The sequence below is a fragment of the Leopardus geoffroyi genome, chromosome A1 (genome assembly GCF_018350155.1).
Source record: "Leopardus geoffroyi isolate Oge1 chromosome A1, O.geoffroyi_Oge1_pat1.0, whole genome shotgun sequence".
NCBI lineage: Eukaryota > Metazoa > Chordata > Mammalia > Carnivora > Felidae > Leopardus > Leopardus geoffroyi.
Window position 1 is genome coordinate 134190228 of NC_059326.1, and position 21701 is coordinate 134211928.

At 41.7% G+C, this 21701-nt stretch overlaps 1 long non-coding RNA gene across 3 annotated transcripts in view; it reads left to right on the forward strand.

Annotated features, from left to right (window-relative positions):
• The window catches only part of LOC123606570, a 256727-nt gene that overhangs the window by 90455 nt on the left and 144571 nt on the right, over nt 1-21701 (forward strand). For all 3 annotated transcript variants that reach the window (XR_006716344.1, XR_006716350.1, XR_006716355.1), the window contains exon 4: nt 5700-5802. This is a non-coding gene — a long non-coding RNA (uncharacterized LOC123606570). The remainder of the gene's footprint in view (nt 1-5699; nt 5803-21701) is intronic.

Genomic DNA, 21701 nt, shown 5'->3' on the forward strand with positions numbered 1-21701 from the left:
TAAAGTTTACAATTCGTACAACTTACCTACATACAAATGACAACCCCTTCCAAAGCACTAATTGTATATAAGATCTTCCACAAACACAAGGAGAGGATGTTTTTATTGTAGATATTAATATTGAAACTCCAAATTCCTCTGCTATAGGCCTGCAGTGTAGAATTTTATTATATTTTTCTTGGGCCCAGAGAAATTTCTGGAGCATAGGACACTGGTGCGTATGAATGTTGGCAACCTGACAGACTTAACTGTGTTGCCTTCACGCTTTGCTTTTCACATTCTTTGCAGTGAGAGAGATGCCTCGCCTACTGTCCAGGCTTACCTCCTGTACCTTTTCTCCAAGTCCCATCCCTTCTGACCCCTCTGAGTTGTCTGTCTTCAGTGTTTGCACCCCTTTCTGCTTCTGTGCAAGCTCCCTTCAGATTGAAGTGAGTTTCAAGATATCACGGGATTCTCAACTCTCCATAGTAAAATCCCCCTTCCTGACCCCCAGTCCCCACTTGTTAACTGCCATATTTCTTCCTTTCTCTTATAACCAGTCTTCTAGATTGAATTATCTGCACAGATTTTCTCCTCTTCTTCTCCCATTTTAAGGCCACTGTCTGTAAATGTATTTCCATCATTTCACTAAGAAGACTCCCACCAACTCACTCATGATCTCCTTGTTGCAAAGCTAATGAATGGTTTACATTTTGATTTTACTTTCTCTGCCCCATTGATAGCATCAGCCACGCTCACCCTTTTCAACTGACTTGAACTTATGTACAAATACAAGACATACTCGAGGTGCACTGTTCCATCACTGAGTGGTGATTCAGTCACCTCCTGCTGTCTGTGACTCTCCAGGATCATTTTCTTTCTTTCTTTCTTTTTAAATGTTTTTATTTACTTTTGAGTCAGAGAGAGACAGAGCATGAGTAGGGGAGGGGCAGAGAGAGAAGGAGACACAGAATCTGAAGCAGGCTCCAGGCTCTGAGCTGTCAGCACAGAGCCTGATGTGGGGCTCGAACGCACGGACCGTGAGATCATGACCTGAGCTGAAGTCAGACGCCCACCCGACTGAGCCACCCAGGCACCCCCAGGATCACTTTCTTAAGGACCTCTTTTTGATAGTTTCTTGTTTGTCCTTGCAGAAATATTCAACTCAATATGGAAAAAAAAAAAACCCACACCCAAGGCGATTATGCCTCACATACTGTGTTCAACCCGCTCTTGTCATGTGATTTATGTTGAACATCCTCACCTCTCGGCACATATAGATTCTGGATTTTGAAAATTCAAGTGTCTTGTTGAAAATTCCCTCCTTCTGAGAGGTTTTGCTCTCTAGACCACAGCACTCCCCTTCTTCCTCTGAAGGCATCTCCTCAGTCCCCTTGGCAAGGCCCACTCCTAGCCCCGTTTAAGGGGTCAGAGTCTCAGCCCTCCCCTTCTCCATGGTAGGTGTCCTCTCCCATGCACTGTCATGTGCTATTGATTGACCCATGTTTACCTTTTGTCCACTTGTCTTTCCTGACATCCATACTTATGTGTCTACTGCACACTTCCACAAGAATGTCCTGCCCAATGTGCAAGTTAGCACATCAAAAACTCAGCTGCTGCTTCTCCTCCTCCTCCTCCCCTTCCTCCTCCTCCTCCTCCTCCTCCTCCTCCTTCTTCTTCTTCTTCTTCTTCTTCTTCTTCTTCTTCTTCTTCTTCTTCTTCTTCTTCTCCTCCTTCTTCTTCTTCTCATTCCCTAAATTTTCTTTTCTCTCTAGTTTCCTATTGTAGCAGATATGATTCCCTCCCAACAAATTGCTAAAAACAGATGTTTGGAGTAGCCCTTCATTTCTCTTTTCAGCTTTCACATGTACTCATTAATTCTTAGATTTCAGCTCCTAAATATCTTTTAAACATAGCGACTCACTTACATCCTTGTTGTTATTCCCCTAATGGAAGTCATCATGATTTCTCCTCCAAATTTCTGTAGTAAACCTCCTAATAAATAACCCTTCTCCACTGTAATCCATTCTCCCCACTGAAGAGGGATATTTCTGTGACACAAAACATGACAAAGTCGAAATTTCTTCATGTGGCTAATAAGAGACATCAAAGCCCAAACCTTGTTTGTCTGGTCTCCTGTCTCATTTTGTTGTGTCTGAATTTTACACCAGCCAGTTTGAATTTCTTTTGGAGGCTGAACCAAGCTGTTTCTCATCTCTGGGCCTTTGCTCATACTATTCCCTTCTTCCAGAGCCTTTCATCCCTATCCATATTCCTCTTGCTGCACCATGATTAACTGTTAAGCACCTTCTGGTTTCAACTTAGAGATCATTTCCTTTAGCAAGATTTTCTTCATTCTCTCCTAAATCCATTTCTGTACCCATTTTATATGTCCACATATAATCTCCTTCTCACTTCTCCTACATCTCATTTATTACATTTCTAATGACAGTGCTTTGTGTTTGTTTCCTTATTTTTAGCTACCTTTATGCTGTAAACCTGTTGATGACAGCAATCATGGTTATCTTATTTGCAGCTCTATCCATCTATCCTATTGCCTAGCCAGAGTAGATTCTCATTAAAAATACATAGAATAATTCATGAGATTATGCCTCAGCTTCATGAGAGTTGACAATTCTTTCTAGATTTTATTTCTGTTGATTGGGATGGAGATGTACTTATGCTGTAGCCTTCCTTTTTCCCAACCCCTGACTATCCTTAAATTCGACATCTTTTTATTTCTTTGGAGAACTCAAGTGGAAACTGGACTCCTAGGTCCTTCCTTAATCAAATTAGGAAATGTCTAATAACCTGTTCCAGTGTTTGCCCTAGTTTATATGCACATCTCTTCTGTGGTCCTGTCCTCCCAAGAGACAGAGGGCCCAAGGCCATATCTGCCCTTGGTGTTGGAAACCTCTGCAAGTACAACTTGTCACAGTCCTGGAGCTGCAGTGTCACTTTGCTTCTCAGGAGACCCCTTCACCATAGCTCATAGATGATGATGGCATTGGCCTAGCAAAGACCCGAATCCTAGAATTCTCAAGAGACGATTACATGCCAAAAGGGAAATTGGGAGGGTAAGAAGAATACAAGATGTCAGGGAAAATTAAAACTGCCTGGCAATTTACTGCAGGGGTAGAAACTAATGACTGAAAGAAAAAAATGTGTGCGGCCAGAAGGGTGATGTGTCCGTTGAGCTCTCCTTAAAGGACACTGTCACGTCCTCTGTATCCTGGATTTAATCACTAGAGCTGACCTGGGGCCAGATCAGCACAGCTTGTAGAACTTCATGCTGCTTTTACTTGGTGTTGGAAAGATGTGATGGACCCACAAAACATTTTGGATGCAGCATTTATAAGATTTCTGATTGGATTTAGGGAATGAGAGTGGGGGAGATTGGGAATAGGTTTCTACCTTGGATAACTAGGTAAATGGTGGTCCCCAAAAAAGTGAAACCCCCCCCCCCAAACAATGAGAAGTTGATTTGAAATTAGAAGGTGAATAATGTGATTTTAGACATTTTTGGTTAGAGTTCCCTGAAGGATATTCAGGTGGAGATACAAGGTTGTAAAGCTTGTGAGAAATATTGTGCTAGAGATAGAGGTCTGAAGATTCCTCACCAAAGAAGTGGTAAATGAAGTCAGAACAACAGAAAAATTGGCTCTTAATTTTCTTTATAGCTGGTAGTGCAGGCACAGGTCCCCCATTCAACTCTGCTACCCCTTTGCTTCCAAGTTTCAAGCCAGGTCTTTCTGGTCCCGGGGTCCAGCACCATCTCCTGAAACCCCAGCACAGACAGATGTGGTACGCAGGTGCCTCTTTGTGCCTAGAAAGGGAATCCAAGAGTGAGCATGTGTAGCATGAGAAAAGCAGAATAGCCCTCACCTTTTAGAGGCAGCTGGAGGCAGAGGAACTCACTGGGGAAACAGAAAAGGACCTTTCAGAAAAGCAGGGGGAGCTCCAGAAGAACAATGTCACAGAAGCTAAGGTAGGAGAGCTTCAGGAACAAGAGGGTGTTCAAGAAACAACTGTGAATTTCCTTCAGAGCTGGTAAAATGAGGGTTGCCTTGGATATGTTCTCACAGAAGACAGTGACCATAATTGCCCTATTGCTTGTTGTTTTCTAGGTTATTTATTTTTAATGAAGTTTCTAGAAGGAGGTAGTGTAAAGTAAGATGGAAGGTTTTCCTTGGGGAAGTCTAACACATGGGGGAGTTGGCTACTTGGAGAAACTGCATTTAACGTGATTCACATACCAAATTTTATCTGTGTATGGGAGGCTCAGTCAGCTCCTCTCAGACCTTCATGCCTGGGGATATTATTTCATTGGCTTTCTACCTTGAGCAAGACAGCTTCCTTAAGTTTGGCTCCATATTTGAGAACTCTTTCCTTCTATCATTGAGCCTCCTACTGACCACAAAGATGGGTACATGTTTCTTCAAGGTGACTTTTTTTTTAAATAATATTTTTGAATATAATTTGTTTTGCTTTTAAAATCTTTAGGTGGATTTTATTTGTTAGCTCAGTTTTAGGTTCACAGCAAAATTAAGAGGAAGGTACGGAGGTTTCTCATATGTACCCTGCCTCACACATCCAACAGCCTCCCCCACTATCAGTGTCCCCTACAGCGTGATATATTTGTTATAACTGATGAACACTGGCACCAATTTTCACCCAAAGTCCATGGTTTACGTGAGGGTTCACTCTTGGTGTTGTGCGTTCATATAGGTTTGCACAAATGTATAATACTTTTTGACCTGTACGTTTGGACTAGGTTACAAAGCTAAGCACTAAATTTTCAGTTTAGAAAACCTCAAATAATGTGGGAAATAGCTATCCTTAATCCATCTCTTGAGGAAGAGCTTCAGAGTCATGGTGAAAGTCATGGATGGGATAGAAGGTCAATGATATCTGCTTTGCATGTTACTTTGTAATTTTTTAAAAAGTCATTTCTACATTTTGTCCATAGGAGTTTTGATGAGGCTGTGTCCCTAATATTCTCTGCAAATAAACAACTGAGTCAGAATATTCCGCTTGGGTGAAAACCCTCCCAAGTACATCTTCTCTTGCAAGCACTGTCAACCGCGGTTCTTGAAAGTATGAAGTGGTCATTACAAGCTACTTGGGGCCATGTTTTTTTCCAGGACAATGGAAAGGGAGCCTTGAGTATCCAGCATTGTGTTAGGTGCCTCCCACACACACATTATTGCATAGGTATCATTATCCTCATTTTAGCCGGGAAGAAACAAATGATCAGAGAGAGGAGCCAGTCCAAGGGCATATCGTTCAGGTTGCAAACATTTACGACACATGAAGTCCCCAGTGCAGAAAGATTTCTTTAGAAAAAGATGAGGCATACGCTTGGTTTGGGGAACACGGTGCCTTTATCTGAGTGTTATTTTTGTTTCAGTACCATTAACCACAGTATTTTTCCAGCGAGATACTGATGTTTTGTCTTTTTTTCCCCACTTGCTCAAATGAGTCAGAGACTTTTAAAAGCTTAAAGGTAATTGATTAAACTGTCCTTGTAAAAGCGCTGTGAGATCAAGAAGGTTTGACTGTTCCAGCTTATTTTAAAGACGAAGAATTACATTTTTAAGATGATTACATGTTCCTTTTGATAAAGCAAAAACATTCACAAACGCAGGTGTGGTTTCAGACTGGTGTGTTGAACTGGCTGCCAGCTGTGGTTAGCTTGTGGTAACAACTCTTCTCCCTAGGGAGAAGCAAGTCCTGAAGGATCTTAGTGGGTGAAGGAAGAGAAGGTGAGCTTAGTGGGCCACCCTTCACATGCAACTCAACACTGCCTGAACTTACAAGGCTGTAAGTAAAGACTTTGTTACTCACTGATGGCTAAGAAAGGACTTAGGAGGCCCTGGGAAACATCAACTGAAGTTGTATAGCTACTTGCAGTCTTGTCTTGTCTGTCCGTCTTTCTTTCTTTCTTTCTTTCTTTCTTTCTTTCTTTCTTTCTTTCTCTCTCTCTCTCTCTTTCTTTCTTTCTTTTCTTTTCTTTTCTTTCTTTCTTTCTCTTTCTTTCTCTTTCTTTTTTCTTTCTTTCTCTCTTTCTTTTCTTTCTTTCTTTCTTTCTTTCTTTCTCTTTTTTCTTTCTTTCTTTCTTTCTCTTTCTTTTTTCTTTCTCTTTCTTTTTTCTTTTTTCTTTCTTTTTTCTTTCTTTCTTTCTTTCTCTTTCTTTCTTTCTTTCTTTCTCTTTCTTTTTTCTTTTTTTCTCTTTCTTTCTTTCTTTCTTTCTTAATATTTATTTTTTAGAGAGAGAGACAGACAGAGCATGAGTAGGGTAGGGGTAGAGAGAGACAGACACAGAATCTGAAGCAGGCTGCAGGGCTGCGAGCTGTCAGCACAGAGCCCGATGTGGGGCTCAAACCCACGAACCACAAGATCATGACCTGAGCCTAAGTTGGACGCCCAACTGACTCAGCCACCCAGGCACCCCTGCGGGGTATTACTTCAACTCTCTGAAGGCATCCATAATTTGTATTGAACTAATAATATTCACTGACTCTTTTTTCTCTGTGTCCTTTGCTGCTTCCCTCACATCATCCAGACTCTACACTTCCTAAGGTCAGGACCCACTTCTTCCATCTGCATTCACTATTTTACACCAATTCAGCACGTACTGTCTGGAAGCTGATGACTTCCAAAGCTGTCTTCAGCCCAACTCCTCCCCCAAGCTACAGATGAGTTCTAATGGCCTTTTTGACATTTCCTCTTGATGTCTAATAGAATCCCAAACTTATCATGTCCAAAATGGACTGATTTCCTCATCTCCAACCTGCTGCTTTTCATCAGCTCATTTGTTCTTTTTCTATCTCAGTGAAAATCTGTCTTTCCAGTGACTCAGGCTAAAGAATTTTTGAGTCATTCTTGACTCCTCTCTTTTTCTTACTTTCTACATCTAAACTTTCAACAACAAACCTATTGGCTCTGGCTCCAAAATATAGCTGGAAGCCCACCACCTCTTAACATGTATATTTCTATCATCCTGTTCTCTTACCAGCTACTGTCTTCTCTTACTACCCTGGTACCTACTATCTGTTCTCAACATAGCGATCAGAACAGTCCTTTAAAGTGAGATTTAAAAGACGTGTTCTTCTGCTTGGAACTTTCTGGTTGTTTCCTTATCACTGGTACTCAAGTAAAAATCTTTAAAGTGTTCTGTAGCCCTCACTACCACCATCCTCTTACCACTCTCTGTGTGGCTTACTTGGCTCCAGCCACACTGACCTGCCTGCGAGTTATTTAACATGCCACATACAACTGTCCCTAGAAGGGGTTATTAAAGCACATTTCTTTGCCCCACACCCAGAGTTTGGGTTTTATTAGGATTGAGGTGTGACTGGATAATTTACATGTCCAAAAGATTCCAGGTAATGTGGTTGCTGATGTTTTAGGATCATACCTTGACAACCACTGGTAGTATGTTGATAAACCAGATATCTGGCTAGGTGGATGGAAAGCCTGATTTACAGCGTCTACCTATTTCTGCACTGTGAATACTCCCACTGTGGCTTTTGTTAAGCTCCCAACATGCATCATCTGGCTCACAAAATTCCTGGAATTAAACAATTGGCTCTCTTGAGCATGCCACCAGAACGGGGACCATTGGTCTATAATGGCTCTCTAGGTCCTGCCCGGGGGAGAGGTCGGGGAAGAGAGTGATCACTTATTCTGCACTTACAATATGCCAGTCATATAGTATGCTGATGTGGTCCTTGATAGATAATGTTTCATTTGGCCCTTATAACAAACCTATGACATTACGCCTTCCTATTTCCATTTTTTTAGGTGAGGAAGTTGAGAAATGAAATGACTTTTTTTCTGAGTCACACAACAGATTTGAATTCAGGACTGCCGGAACCCTCAATCTCTCCCCTTCTAACAAAACAAAACCAAAAAAAATAGAACCTTGATGCTTTGGGTGGCATCTTGTCATGGGGGCTAGGAGATGAAAGATGTGGAAAGCTAAAAGTAACTCACAGCATAGGTATAGATGTCGTCTGAACTTCAGGTGACTGAAATCTCTTCAGTTGACTCTTTGGAAGGGGGCCCTGATGAGTAAGCCTGTACATGAAGCAGGCTAACTACGTGGTATCTGCAGCCCTCATTGCTGATCACAGCCCATGGGCCAAGTGCAGCTAGACAACATGTTCTTTCCCTTAGTTACTGCCTGATAATCCAGGAACTAGTAAGTGCAGATCAAAGGAGACTGTAGAGCTCATATATTGAGAATTCTGGTGCCAGGTGCTGAAATAACCTTCCTTTGAGGGCAAGTAAATTCTCTCAATTGATGGGACAGAAGTTGCTCCAGGCAAAGGCCCCACTTGTTCCCCTTGCTTAATTGCCTCACTACCCTCATTCTGGATCGAGCTTCAATCATTTTACTTTCTAAGCTTGGAAACCCCTGGGACAGGTTTCCACTGGCATGCTTTGCAAGCAACGGGGGCGATTATCCAGGCATCAAAATTGCTTTTCTCAGGTCTTTTCTAGCCAAGCTCAGTCTCTCTTCCTCCAAATTGCCTGGAACACTGCCCTCTCCCTCACCATCCTGTGCCGGTAGAGACCTGGTCTCAGGCTGGGCGGTCCAGCTGTCTGGCTCCATTGAAAATACTTGAAACCTAAATATGACAGACCTTATGCTAACCCCAGTGTCCAAGGCATTGCAGAACAAAGTCCAGTGTGATGAAAATCAAGTTTCATGTTCTTCACACTTTTTATTAGGTTATCAAATGAGTAGTTTCTGGGCTCCAGCTGCCCCAGAGGCATTTCATTAGGGCAGAAAAGTAATCCTGAGGAAGAGCAGAGAAGTTTCCATCTTTTACAGATGGGTAAGCAAGGGAGAGTCCATTTGTTTTATCATTCCTCATTCATTCATTCATTCATTCATTCATTCAAATGCCTTTATACAAGGCACAGTGGAAAACTAAAGAGTAACATCATTCTGGCTGTCAGAGACCAGAGCACACTTCTTGGGAAGCTTAGGATTTTTGGAGATACAGTTATGGGAACATGGCAGGTAGAAGGAAGGAGAAGGCCCAAGACAGTTGTGAACTCAGAATGTCTGAATGTCAGAATGCTTTCTACCTATCTTTAAGGACAAGAGTCAAGTGAAGGCCATCAAAAAGTAGAGTTTTCCCAACTTGATCTGCTCTATCTTAGGGCTTTCTTATCAATCCTCATGGTGGATTGAGAAATCTGCTGCCATTTCCCTTTCTCCTAGTAAGGCCTTCTATACTTCAAGGGCAAAGAACAGAAAGTAACACAATGCTTTCTGTCAAATGAAAATCACCTCTGAAAAAGTGAAGACTATTTTTTGGAGTTCACGTCACTCCTTCTTATCTGCCAGGGCTCTTTGAAAGAAACTTCTAGCAGATAGAGTGCCAAAATGTCACCTCTACTCTGTTAAAACAGTTTGGACAGTGGTTGTAGGTGTCTAGGCAAGATGGCTAACTGATGCTTAGCAGACTAAGTGGACTCACCCACCCAGGTGCTGGCATGGAGAAGCAGTGGTGACTTAGCTCCTAGTGTGAAAGAAGCAAGGTGCTGGGAGAAACAGGCTAAGTTTATTTTTCTCAGTACCACTTCACTTCCCTGAGGTAGAGTAAGAAGACAAGGGGAGATAGACCAGGATCGCTGTCTCAGTGGAGCCCCCTCCACTTAGGATGTTAGAAGTGATGAAGAAGCAATTGTCCTCTCATGCACTGGTCAGAGAAAGAAAAGCTCGCAATGTCCTCAACAGAGACTGGGTGAACTTCTTCTACTAAGAAGAACCATTATAAAACATTTCAAGCTGGGCATTTCTTTTTTTCCCTTCTGTGAGATGTTGAGATGGGAACAACTTACCTCACAGAAACTTGAGTCCCTGGCAGGCCAACCCTGAGTGGGTTCCACTGACATTCGTTTCTGGGAGTCATGAATAAGAAGAGGTAAAAGAGAAAAGGCCTGACTCAGTGAAAGGCAGGGCTCTAGGACCTCTCAGGCTTTGGGATAAAGTGGATTTAACTTGGTTCCATCTCTCCAGCACATTTTTAAAAGAAGAAAGGACAATGGAGATTTTGTGTGACAAGAGTAGAATAAGGCTGGGTTTGTACTCTCTTATGCATTCAAAAGAGAAAGAAGGAAAGAAGGACCAAATATGGAATTGGACTTCATTTCCAAGCGGGAACCTTCATCACTTTCATCAGTAGCCATCTGGCACGCAGTGTTCTGTGGCGTTTCTCTAAAATGACTGGCAACCTCCAACAGTTTCCTTGGCACTGCCACTGAGAAGCCTCAGTTCTTAGCAATGTGCTAGAAATAGTGAAAGCTCAGTGCCGGCAGGTAATGGTGCTTATGTAATCAGCATCGTCTTCAATCCCAGAACAATGAAGCTCTTGCCCCTGTGTGCTACCTCCAGACGCATATTCAGAACTTGTTTGTTTTGCCTCTGTCTCATGAGGCTTCTTGAAAGAGATGCCAGCAATAGGGAAAAATTACACACACACACACACACACACACACACACACACACACACACACACACAAATCCTCCGCTTCTTTTGGGTTCCACTTCACTATATTCACATATCCTTGTAGCACGTATGACATAGTACTGTAATTATCTATTTATATAGCTGTCTCTTCCAGTACATTTTAGCACTTAGAGGGGAGAAAATACATCCATTTCATCTGTTTATCCTCATCACAGAGCACAGACGCTCAAAGAAGATTTAGATGGACAAATGTTGCGGCTTCATGCTACAAAACATAACACTTTGTACAAACCTTTTGTACAATTGGTTTACAATAGTTGAACCAGTCACCCCTTTTCAGAATATAAATGATACTCTTCACTTTTTAAGGAATAGGTGGTTCTGAAAAGGACTTTTTCCCCTCCTAACAAGTATTGACCTTTCCCAAGGTGCTAGGTGAGGAACCAGCTGAACACCCAAAGCGAGTCTGACCAATAACCCAGGACGCTTTCTCCAAGCAAAGATATGTTCTGGAGCTCTAGGCAACATTTGGAACTGGCAGTTTGATCTGATTCAATCCAAGAATTTATTCAGTTTTTCAGAGACCAAACGGAATCTCATAGCATTTTGGAAGAGAAAAAATATATATACACATGAACAGAAACACACACAAATTTGAGAGACCCATGAAAGTTTCTGATGATTATGTAATAAGAAGTTTACTCTGTGCTGGAGAGAATGGGAAACACATGGAACGAAAGTTTGGACAGATCTAAGATCTCTGAGGAGAGGAGCCCTTAGAATGGAAAGCTTCCGTAACATTTTATGGAAAAAAAAACTCTGAGTGACCAAATAACATTCATTATTCGATTTGTATATCCAAAGGGAGCTCTAGATGCTTGCTTTATGTTGCCCCTGGTTTCTAAAGCTGCTGTTCCGTGTGTATGTCTGTGGGCGCATTAATACCCAATGAAGTTGAATGCCTTGCTGAACAAAACTAGTACTTCTCTAAAGTGTGTCTCTGAACCCCAGGTGATGGCTGAATTCTGTGTAACAGTGTTTGATACAGCAAAATTTGCGGGTCGGGGGAGGGAGTGAAGAACTTGGACTTTTATCTTCAAGACTGTCGTCATAGTTTTTGACCTGTTATAGAATTTTCTTGTATACATTTTCACACTGAATACTCTAGTGTGGAGTAACTTCTTCAGTAGGCAGTGCTTGCCGAAACGATGTAGGCTCTGATATTTGTTTGTGTTGGCATTTGGATATCCTCCTCCAGACTCTACCTGTGGAAATTTCATCATTAAAATGTACATGTAAATCTCAAGATAATTTGGAATATCTGCACAAAACATGCATTTCGCACTTTATTGCCCCCAAAATAACAAAGATGTTCGGTGTGTTAAATTTGCTAGTTTGGAAATCATTAAGCTTGGAAATCATTAAGGCTCCTTTTAAAAGCAAAAGAAAATTCCTCAATATTCCCATGGAGATCCCCAGAACCCAGTTTGATGGACTTTGACTTAAGAAATTAAAGTTTTAGGGACACCTAGATGGTTCAGTTGGTTGAGCATCCAACTCTTGGTCTCGGCTCAGGTCATCATCTCATGGTTCGTGAGTTTGAGTCCTGCATTGGGCTCCACCCTGTCAGTGTGGAGCCTGCTTAGGATTCTCTCTCTCTCTCTCTCTCTCTCTCTCTCCCCCTCCCTTTTTCTGGCCCTCCCCTGCTTGTACTTTCCATCTCTCTCAAAATAAATAAATAAGCTTAAAAAAAGGAATTGAAGTTTTAACTAATGAAAATATCTTTAAAAAGGGAATATCAAGGACCTATGCTTCCTCTGATGATCAGTTGAGGAAACATCTAGCAATTGTGTGGTAGTTCTTTATAATCAAAGTTATGAAGGAAGTGGAGAACAAAGTTTATACCTCTAAATGAGTTCTGTTGAACTCTACCCTCCAAAAGGGAACGTTTTGAATCTCAATTAAGTAAATGGTGGGAAAGAACTAATGGTTTCTCATCTGAAAGACTTAAAGATTAAAGAGAAGTAAGTAAGCTTTTGAATTATACACAGATAATTATTTTAAGCCTCACTTTAAAAGTATCTCACAGAGTGCTGTATAGGCATTTCTCTTAAAGCGTGAGCTTCCATAATGCAAGTTGTTACCTTGCAAATCATTTATAATGTCAATTAATTAAAAGACAGAAATTGAATGATGTGGATCCATCGTCTGGAATATGTGTGAAATTTGTAACCAGCATCCCCAAATAAATCAAAGCTCTCCAGAAAAAAGTTGAAGTACTTTGCTGAATAGCTGATCAGGGTTTCTCTGTTTCACATTGGTGTTTGTGATGGAATTGCCAGCTACATTGTCGAGGGCAGAGGTGACAGAGATGTTATGGAGTCCTCTGAGTGTGTGGAAGGAAAGGCTGATAAGAAAGTATTTACCTTTGTTCAACCAACTTATTTGTAGCTTGCAATAACAAAATATACACAGAAGATGCTTTGTTTATTGAACCATAAAAACATTTTATTATGCAAATGTGAATGTCTCTTGCCTTTAACAGATTTTTCCTCCTTTAAAACAAATACCATTTTAGGGGCGCCTGGGTGGCGCAGTCGGTTAAGCGTCCGACTTCAGCCAGGTCACGATCTCGCGGTCCGTGAGTTCGAGCCCCGCGTCGGGCTCTGGGCTGATGGCTCAGAGCCTGGAGCCTGTTTCCGATTCTGTGTCTCCCTCTCTCTCTGCCCCTCCCCCGTTCATGCTCTGCCTCTCTCTGTCCCAAAAATAAATAAACGTTGAAAAAAAAAATTAAAAAAAAGTACCATTTTAAACATTTTATGATAACCTGATCCTTTTAAAATTGGAATGATCACGTTACTCATGGACAGGCTGATTTTAATATTGTTATATTTTTAAAATTAGGAGCTTTCTATTCCCTTGTAAATGCTAATTGAATGGAAAAGTGTTAGTAATTCAGTTGAATAATAACTATAGTTGAATCCTGGCTGTTCAGACTATGATATCAATATGACAGGATGCCATCCACATTGCGATGGCAAACTCGTAAAAAAAATTTTGTTTTTACGTGAGAGAGAGTATGTATGTGCCTACACGTGTGTGAGCAGGGAGGAGGGTGGAGGAAGGGAGGAAGGGAGAGAGAAAGAGGGAGAGAGAATCCCAAGCATTCTTCATGCTCAGCGTGGAGCCCTGTCCAGGGCTCCATCTCACAACCCTAGGGTCATGATCTGAGCCGAAATCAAGAGCCAGATGCTCAAATGACTGAGCCACCCAGGTGCCCCTCTGATGGCAAAGTCTTAATTTAAAAGACCCCATACCTGCAGAGAAAAATCTGTATTCAAGGCTTGATACTTCTGAGCACCATCTCTGAATTCTTCTTTATGTCCCTACATTCTGTATAGCAGTCTTCCCCTGGTAACAGAAAAACAGACACTTTGATTTTACCATACCAGTTTTTATGCTGTTAGGTATATTTAGAATACTCCTTCTTAATTCATTATGGCAAAATTTTGCCCATTTGGGCCGGTTTAAATGTCATGTTCTCCAAGTCAGTCATCTTTGTGTTTTTTTCTTCTTGCCGTGTTGACTGTGGTGTGATTTTTGGACTTCTATTGACCAATATAGTTCCATAGTAGCATGAGAATGTAGATTTTGGAGACAGAAATACGCTATAGTAGATTTACAGCTCACTCTTGGAAACTGGCTCTGAAGTCTTAAGCAAGAAATGGAACCACTAAGGCTCAGTGTTCTCAAAGTAAAGTGGGATTTACTAGCCTTCAGGAAGTTTGTGAGGCCTAGAAGAAAATAATAAACAGTGTGGTCACTATCATACAGTAGACACTCAGTAAATGGTTAGGGTGATTTTTTCCATATGTATGTTTTTTTCTCATTATATCTGACCCATGTGAGGTCAGAGACTGTCTTACCCTTGTTAATAAGCCTAGCACGTTAAACCTAGAGTACAGTAGTAGCTTAACAGAAGTTAAGTGATGATTAAGTGATTGAATGGCAGAGAAAGTGAAAGTACCTCCCGAATCCTCAGCTTACAACCTATACATTTAAAGTAATGAGAAAACCTTATACCCATTCCTAAAGCCTATGGTGCTCTTTTTCTTTATAATATTAGCTTATCCAATTAATTAGAGCCTGATACTAAGGAATTTGAAGGCTTTGATTCCTAAATGAAGAAATTAACTGAGGATATCCTTAGCCACACTGAGTTATTTTAGAAGCGTTGACTACTGTTCTCCTGGCAATTTGGAGTGGGGGTGGGGGAGAGTATGATCAGCGCAGTAACACTTAAAAATAGTCAATCAGTGTATTTGCCTATTAAAGGTGGGAATTTTACTTTAGAAGTTGTATCCTAAAGATTGTACTAAGGCTGGAAAACTGACAAATCATATAATTAGAGAGGTACAGGATTATGACCCAGGACTCCCAAATCTTAGCCCCTTGTTTTGGATACTCTGACTGTGATGGTTAATTTTATGTATCAACTTGACTAGACCTCAGTGCCAAGATATTTGGTAAAACATTGTTCTGGATGTTTCTGTGAGGATGTTTTTAGATGAGATTTACGTTTAAATTGGTGGACTTTGAGTAAACCTTATTGTACTCTCTGATGTGGGTGAGCCTCATCCAAACAGTTGAACACTTGAAGAAAACAAAAGGTAACCTTACCTGACCAAGAGAGAATTCTTCTTCAGACTACCTTTAGACTTTATATGCTACATTGGCTTTTCTGGTTCTACAGTGGGCTATCTCTGGATTCAGACTGCAGCTCCTTGAGTCTCCAGCTGCCAGACTCTCCATTTGATTGTGGACTTGCCACACCTCCACAATTCCATGAGCCAGTTCCTTGGGATAAATCTCTCTCTATATATATACATCCTGTTGGTCCCCCCACCCCCAGAGAACCCCAAATAAGACCTATAATTTTACAAACTGATGATTATTATATTACTCTCATCTTGTGGCATCATTAAGCAAACTCACCCCAATATTTATCCAATGATTTTTAGTGTTTCCCAAAGGATCCTAACCTGTTAGACTATGTACCTGTCCAGTGGATTGTCTGCATGAGTTACTTGGGGAACTTGCTAAAATTCACATTTCCGGACTTGACTTGAGACATTTTGAATCAAATCTGGGGCTAGCTAATCTGTATCTTTGACCAGTTCTTCTGATTCTAGTGCACATAAAACTTTGAGAACCACTGGTTTCTATGATGTGTTTTTTATTTGCCTACACAGTGAAAGTATTAGCAAAGAGCCTCTTTTTTAAAATTAAAAAAAAGTTTTAAATGCTTATTTTTGAGAGAGAGGGGATGCAGAGGGGCAGAAGGAGAGGGAGACATAGAATCTGAAGCAGGCTCCAGGCTCTGAGCTGTCAGCACAGAGCCCAATGCGGTGCACAAACCCTTAAACTGCGAGATCACGACCTGAGCTGAAGTCAGACACGTAACCTACCGAGCCACACAGGTGCCCCAAGAAGAGCCTCTTATAACTAAAACCCCCAATAGGGACCAAAAAAGAATTCAGCAGTAGGAGTAACATACTTAGATGATAATTTCTGTATTACACATTTTCTTTTCAATATGACTTATAGGTAGACTATTTATTTCTTTTAAATAGGGAATCTGGTTGTTTTCATTGGATTGGAGTGTATGAAAGATTCAAATTTAAAACATCATAGAAAATAGCCCAAAGTATAATTTAAAAAAAAAATCTAAGGTTATAATTGACATATAACATTATTTTAGCTTCAGGTGTACAACATAGTGATTCAATAATTGTATATATTGCAAGTCGATCACCGCAGTAAATCTGGTGTACATCCCATACTTGGTTACAACTTTTTTCCTGTGATGATTTTTTAAGGTAAACTCTTAGCACCTTTCAAATATGCAGTACAATATTATTAACTATAGTCACCATGCTGTATGTTACATCCCCATGACATATTTTATAGATGGAAGTTTGTACTATAATTCTTTTAAGGGCAATGAGGAAAATACTAAGGAAATGTATAAAGATGCAAAAGAGATTGGAGGGTGACCCTGAAGGCCATGAAGAAGAAACAGGTGGCTGTGTAGGACAGCAGGCAAAGACTGACTGTAACCTGGGGCCTGGGTTAGAAGTGCTCTTGCAGGAACTGATGGAGCACACACAGTTTCCAGCTTCTGGCTATCGCCAATCCTTAATTTTCTAAAGGAAGGTGGAGGGAAGGAGGAGCGGGATGGACCCTGACTCTTGTATAGATGCCAGTTGTGTAATGTATAACATATGGGGTATGCTTTTCATCAACACTACGCCAAAAAAATTCTGACCCACCTGGCTGAGAAACGAGTGGGTTTGCGAAACAATTAGCATATGGAATAGATTATGAAGAAAGTCATCTTAGCATCTGGTTTACTGAAACCCCACATTTCCTATAACTCTAGGACATAAGAAGAACAATTCCCATAACAGATTAAGGCCAATAACATTTGAAGAATGACTTATTTTGACCCAGGGTGACCCTTGTATTTATTAACATGGTATTGATTTCCTGTTTGCTTTTTCTGAGTCAACACGGAAAATGATCTTTAACCCCTAAAAAAGTTACGAGGACTAGTCAGACAAATGAATGTGGATGAAAAGACTCTGATTCTCTATATTCATTTCGACTTCTCTGTGTGCTATTCATACTGGTTGATGAATTTTTCAGAGAGAGACTCACTGGTTAAGTACAGAGTGCTGACAAGTAGTAAAGTTTATCTTAAGAAGCTCAAAAGCCCCATTCTCTCCCCCTTTTATATCCAGAAATTTTTGGAAATCACACTGTAAAATCTTTGGAAGTTTAGCCTATTTAAGATATTTTTAAATCAAAGGGGTCAGACTCACAATTTTTACTCTTCATAGAAATCTAGACAAATTATTTAGCAATTTATGCAGAAGTATGTTAGTTTAGAGACCTATAAATTCTAAATTTAGTCTTAGAACCTTTGGGAAAAGAGTTAACTATGAAAAAAGAACCCCAAATCCTGTAATTGCTATTGAACAAACAAAAAATACCACCTCCCCTAAACAAAAACAAAAACTAGTTGTAAAATCTGAAGGCACTTTTAATTTTGTCTGGTTCATGGGACAGGGTAAAAACTTAAATGCAAATAATTCATCAGCAAAGTTCTAGTCCAGAGGTTGACACACTGTGGGCTGCGGACCACGTCCAGCCCACCACCTGTTTTAATATGGCATGTGAGCTATGGTTTTTACATTCATGAAGTGTTGTAAAAATACGATAAAGAAGACTATGCAACAGAGGGCATGTGTGGTTGCAAAGCCTAAAATATTTACTATCTTTCTCCTTCCAGAAGAATTTTGCTGACTCCAATCTAGTCTAAGTAAGGAAGGATATAAAGCGGTTCCATCATCTCTGTGATCCCAGGCAAACTGCATGTCTGCTCGGAGCCTGCTTTCTTCTCTGTGACTTTGGGGTGTTTAGACCTGGCAGTCTCACAAATAAAAGCAAATGGGGGGAAGGTCTGAAAACCAGCACCTGCAAATAGACATTAGTTGGTGGTATCATTAAAAACATGTAGCCTCTTTCCATTGAAAAATAAGGGTTTTGATGGGGCTGCTTTTAAATTTGACACAGGCTTTTATTTTGTAGTGATATTATTTTAGGGACAGCCCTCTTCATCACATTATTTGCTTTGAGCACATATTGGACATCACCCCCAAATTAGACTGTGGTATTTTGGACCACGTCTGAGCTATGGCTTTTCTTTGTTGGGCACACGAAGCCTTCCTTCGTAGATTGTGCCGGTTATGCATGGAAAAGTAACTGTGCTTCTGAGTGAAGGAAGGGGAGACTCTTTAGGATACTTGAAATTAAACTCCTTTTAAGTAAGTACCCTCACTTTGGAGAATATGAAGGTGCCACGAGGTCCTAGGCGCTGGGAAACCACAAAGGTTGAGACACAAGTGACATGGCCAATGTTTAGAACAGAAGACGAGTGGAAGTTAAGATTTACTTCCTCCTGAATGCTGAGAAAGGGGGAAGGGTACCCACAGCCTAGGCAAATAGAGCCACGGATGTCTAGTGGCATGGGACAAGCAGAACGCGCCGTTTCAATTCTCAGCAAATCTAACTCATGAAAAGGATTATGAGTTAACACCTCACACACTCCGGATCTGGGCTAACCACTTGATGTGCTTTATCTCATTTATATCTTCACACCCACGTTGTGAGGTAGACATAATTCTGTCCATTTCATAGGTGAAGACATGGACCAAGGTTACAGAGAAGTTAAGTAATTTGTTGAAGGTCAAGCTCGACAAGAGAAACCAGCAAGTTCTCAGGAAGAGAAGAAGCAGGGGCTGAGCAGGCAGGAAAACAAGCGACTAGCCGAGGCCCTCAAACCTCAGCCTTGACCCGTAAACATCTGGATTTTATCCTCCTGGTTACATGTGTCACCCTGGCGATACCCTGTCTTAGTTAGACTAAGAGCCCCGCTGGTGGTGATTACAAACCTGACTGAGTAGTGTATTTGAGGCAGAGGTTGAGAGAGTTGTTGGTTTGTGTTTTAGTTGCTGGAGTGCAAATCAGTGACATGAAAAATAAACACATTTTTCTCTCTTGATTAAAGTAGGTTCTTTACCAGTCGTTAGCTTTGTTTACTTGAGAGTAACAAAGCCTCAAATATTTTACTTCTCAGATTGTTGTGAATTTCTGCCCATACACTTCTCCCCAGTAAGTAGTAATTCAGGTAATTCAGGGGAGGGCTTGCTGTGTATGGACTCATGGTTAGACAACCACCCCATCCCTGTTTAGCAATATGTCAGATGAGCGTGTCCTAGTAGTTTATAGTGTTGGGCATGGAAGGAATTTCAGGGAACGTTTAGTCCAGTCTCCCTTATTACTCACAAAAGGAGACTGAGATGCAGAGAGGCCATGTGATTTGTCCAAGGTAGTGCAATGCGTTTGGCAGTGTAGACCAAGTAGTGGCCATGAGCTGTGCACCATTATATGTAGCCCTTGCTGCCTCTACATGCCCTCCCTGTCTGCAAGAGAACCAGATCAGAGCCCCTATAACAAGGTATCTTTTGAGGAGTCTATCTGGCCACTTGGTGGCAAAGTGGCTACGTGGGCCTGTCCTTGAAAGGCCGGTGGCTCATCCTCACAGGGTAGATATCGACTCTAGGTATATATTTGCTTTTCCTGTATGCATAATCTCAGCCAGCACCATTAACCAGAGACTCACAAAAAAGCTTGACTGACAGATAAGGATCCTATTTTGGATCCAACTTTATAGCAAAGGAGGAGTGGGAGTGGGATTAGGACCATAGTTTCTGCCAATCCTCCTGCATTCTACACCATCCATCATTCAGAAGGAGCTGACCTCAGAAAGTCCTGCAATCATTCAAAGGCATGGCCGATGCACTGGAGGCAGCTCTTTGAAAGGCTGGAGGGCTATCCTTTAAGTTGCAGTTCAGACATTAAATCACAGCCCTCTCTATGATATTGTGTCTCCAATAGGAAAAACATGTGAGTCTGGGAAATATGAGTAGGTCAGTGGGAAATCACTCCCAATGACCCTGTGGAGATTTTGTGCTTTCTGTCCTTGTAACTCTGGGCCTGCAGGCTTACAGATCATAAGCTTTTGTCAGAGGCCACCATCATGTCCTCTTGAAGTCCAAGATACCTCTGCTGCCAAGCACTTTAGACGATTTGTGTCCAGGAGCCAGCAGGCAAGAAGAGGTCACCACCCTGGCAGCAGGGGCAGTAGAGCTGTTTGCACCCTGGGGCCAGGAAGAAATGTGCACTCAACCTTCTGATCCACTTTGACATCTGCCAGCATACCCTTACCCCACTAGAGCTGTGAACAGATAGGGGCAGCCGTTCACTGCCCAGAAGGGTGTGATTTCCCAGAAGGAATGAAAGTTTGGGTCACACTGCCAGAAAAGTCTCCAAGATCTGCCACAATGATAGTGGAGGGTGAGGGAGTTTTGAATGGATAGTGGAGGAGAGAGAGGGTAAGAACCAGCCATGGCCCTGAGACCACTAACTGTGAGTAAGAGATGCTGTCCAAGAGCCATGGAGGAGCATGTCCCAGGCCTGTGTATGGAATAAACTTCTACAGCACAGGTGGAGTATGGTGGCCATGAAAATGAACTCTCAGACTTCCTGCTGTAGGAGCATACATGACTGAAGCCTCCAGCTGCTGACCCACCACCATATTCCTCCTGGACCCTTGCTTCCACAGGCTGTTTTCAGCCAGTGACCAGTGCAGTGGGACTAATGCAAGCCCTTTCCCTATAAGATACGGGAATCCTCTGATGGGCAACTTTGGCTTGAGTACTTCCCACTGGCCCATCCAAGACTTTCTTGTATTTTCTGAGGCTCTGCCTGCCCAAACTTCTTCCCCCCTCTCCTTCATAGGACTCAGACCTGCATTACAGTTTAAGGTTCTTCTCTACCTTCTCTGGCTCCCTTCCTTGTTTCCTTTACAGGTGCTTCCTCCAAAAGATCTCTTGTGTATCTAAGCCTCTCTTGGTTTCTACTTCTCAGAAGCCCTGAATTAACACAGAAGTGCTCTTGACCCTCTCACTGAGTCTTCTGTCACTGATCCTGGGTGTGGGCTACCATCTGGCCTGTGTCTTCCTCTCTGGCCCCCAACCCCCAAACAGCATTTCTCATTTGTCCTTACAGAGTGGACATCTCCTGAAGGCCCCCTTGTTGCTCTGTTTTTCCTACTATCACCTGCTCAGATTTTTATGTTCGAAACGTTGAATTAAAGCCCATAAATCCTGCTCAGTGGACTACATGCTACCCTCAGTCTCTTTACTTGAAGTGCCTGCTCTGTGTCATAGTGAATCCTGCATCACTGAGGGACATCTTCAGAGGTAGTGGCCAGTCCTGTTCGGCAGACACGTGGAGATCTAGGCTTACCATGGCCTTGTAGTGTTCCTCATGAGTTCAGCACTCTTTTCAGGTACACATTTAATCCCTACAACAGTTCCATGAGGTATGGACTCTTAGTATCCTCTTTTTACAGAGGAGGAAATAAGAGAAGATCCTTTAACTAACTTGCCTCTGAACCTACAGTTAGTAAATCCTATGGAGGCAGGATCTGAACCAAGGCAGGAGGTGGAAGAGAGAAAGGAGATGATAATTGGAGAAGGAGATTAGGTCAAAGGAAGACCTCTTTTTGGGGTCCTCCTTAACTTACCAGTCACAGTTCTGGAC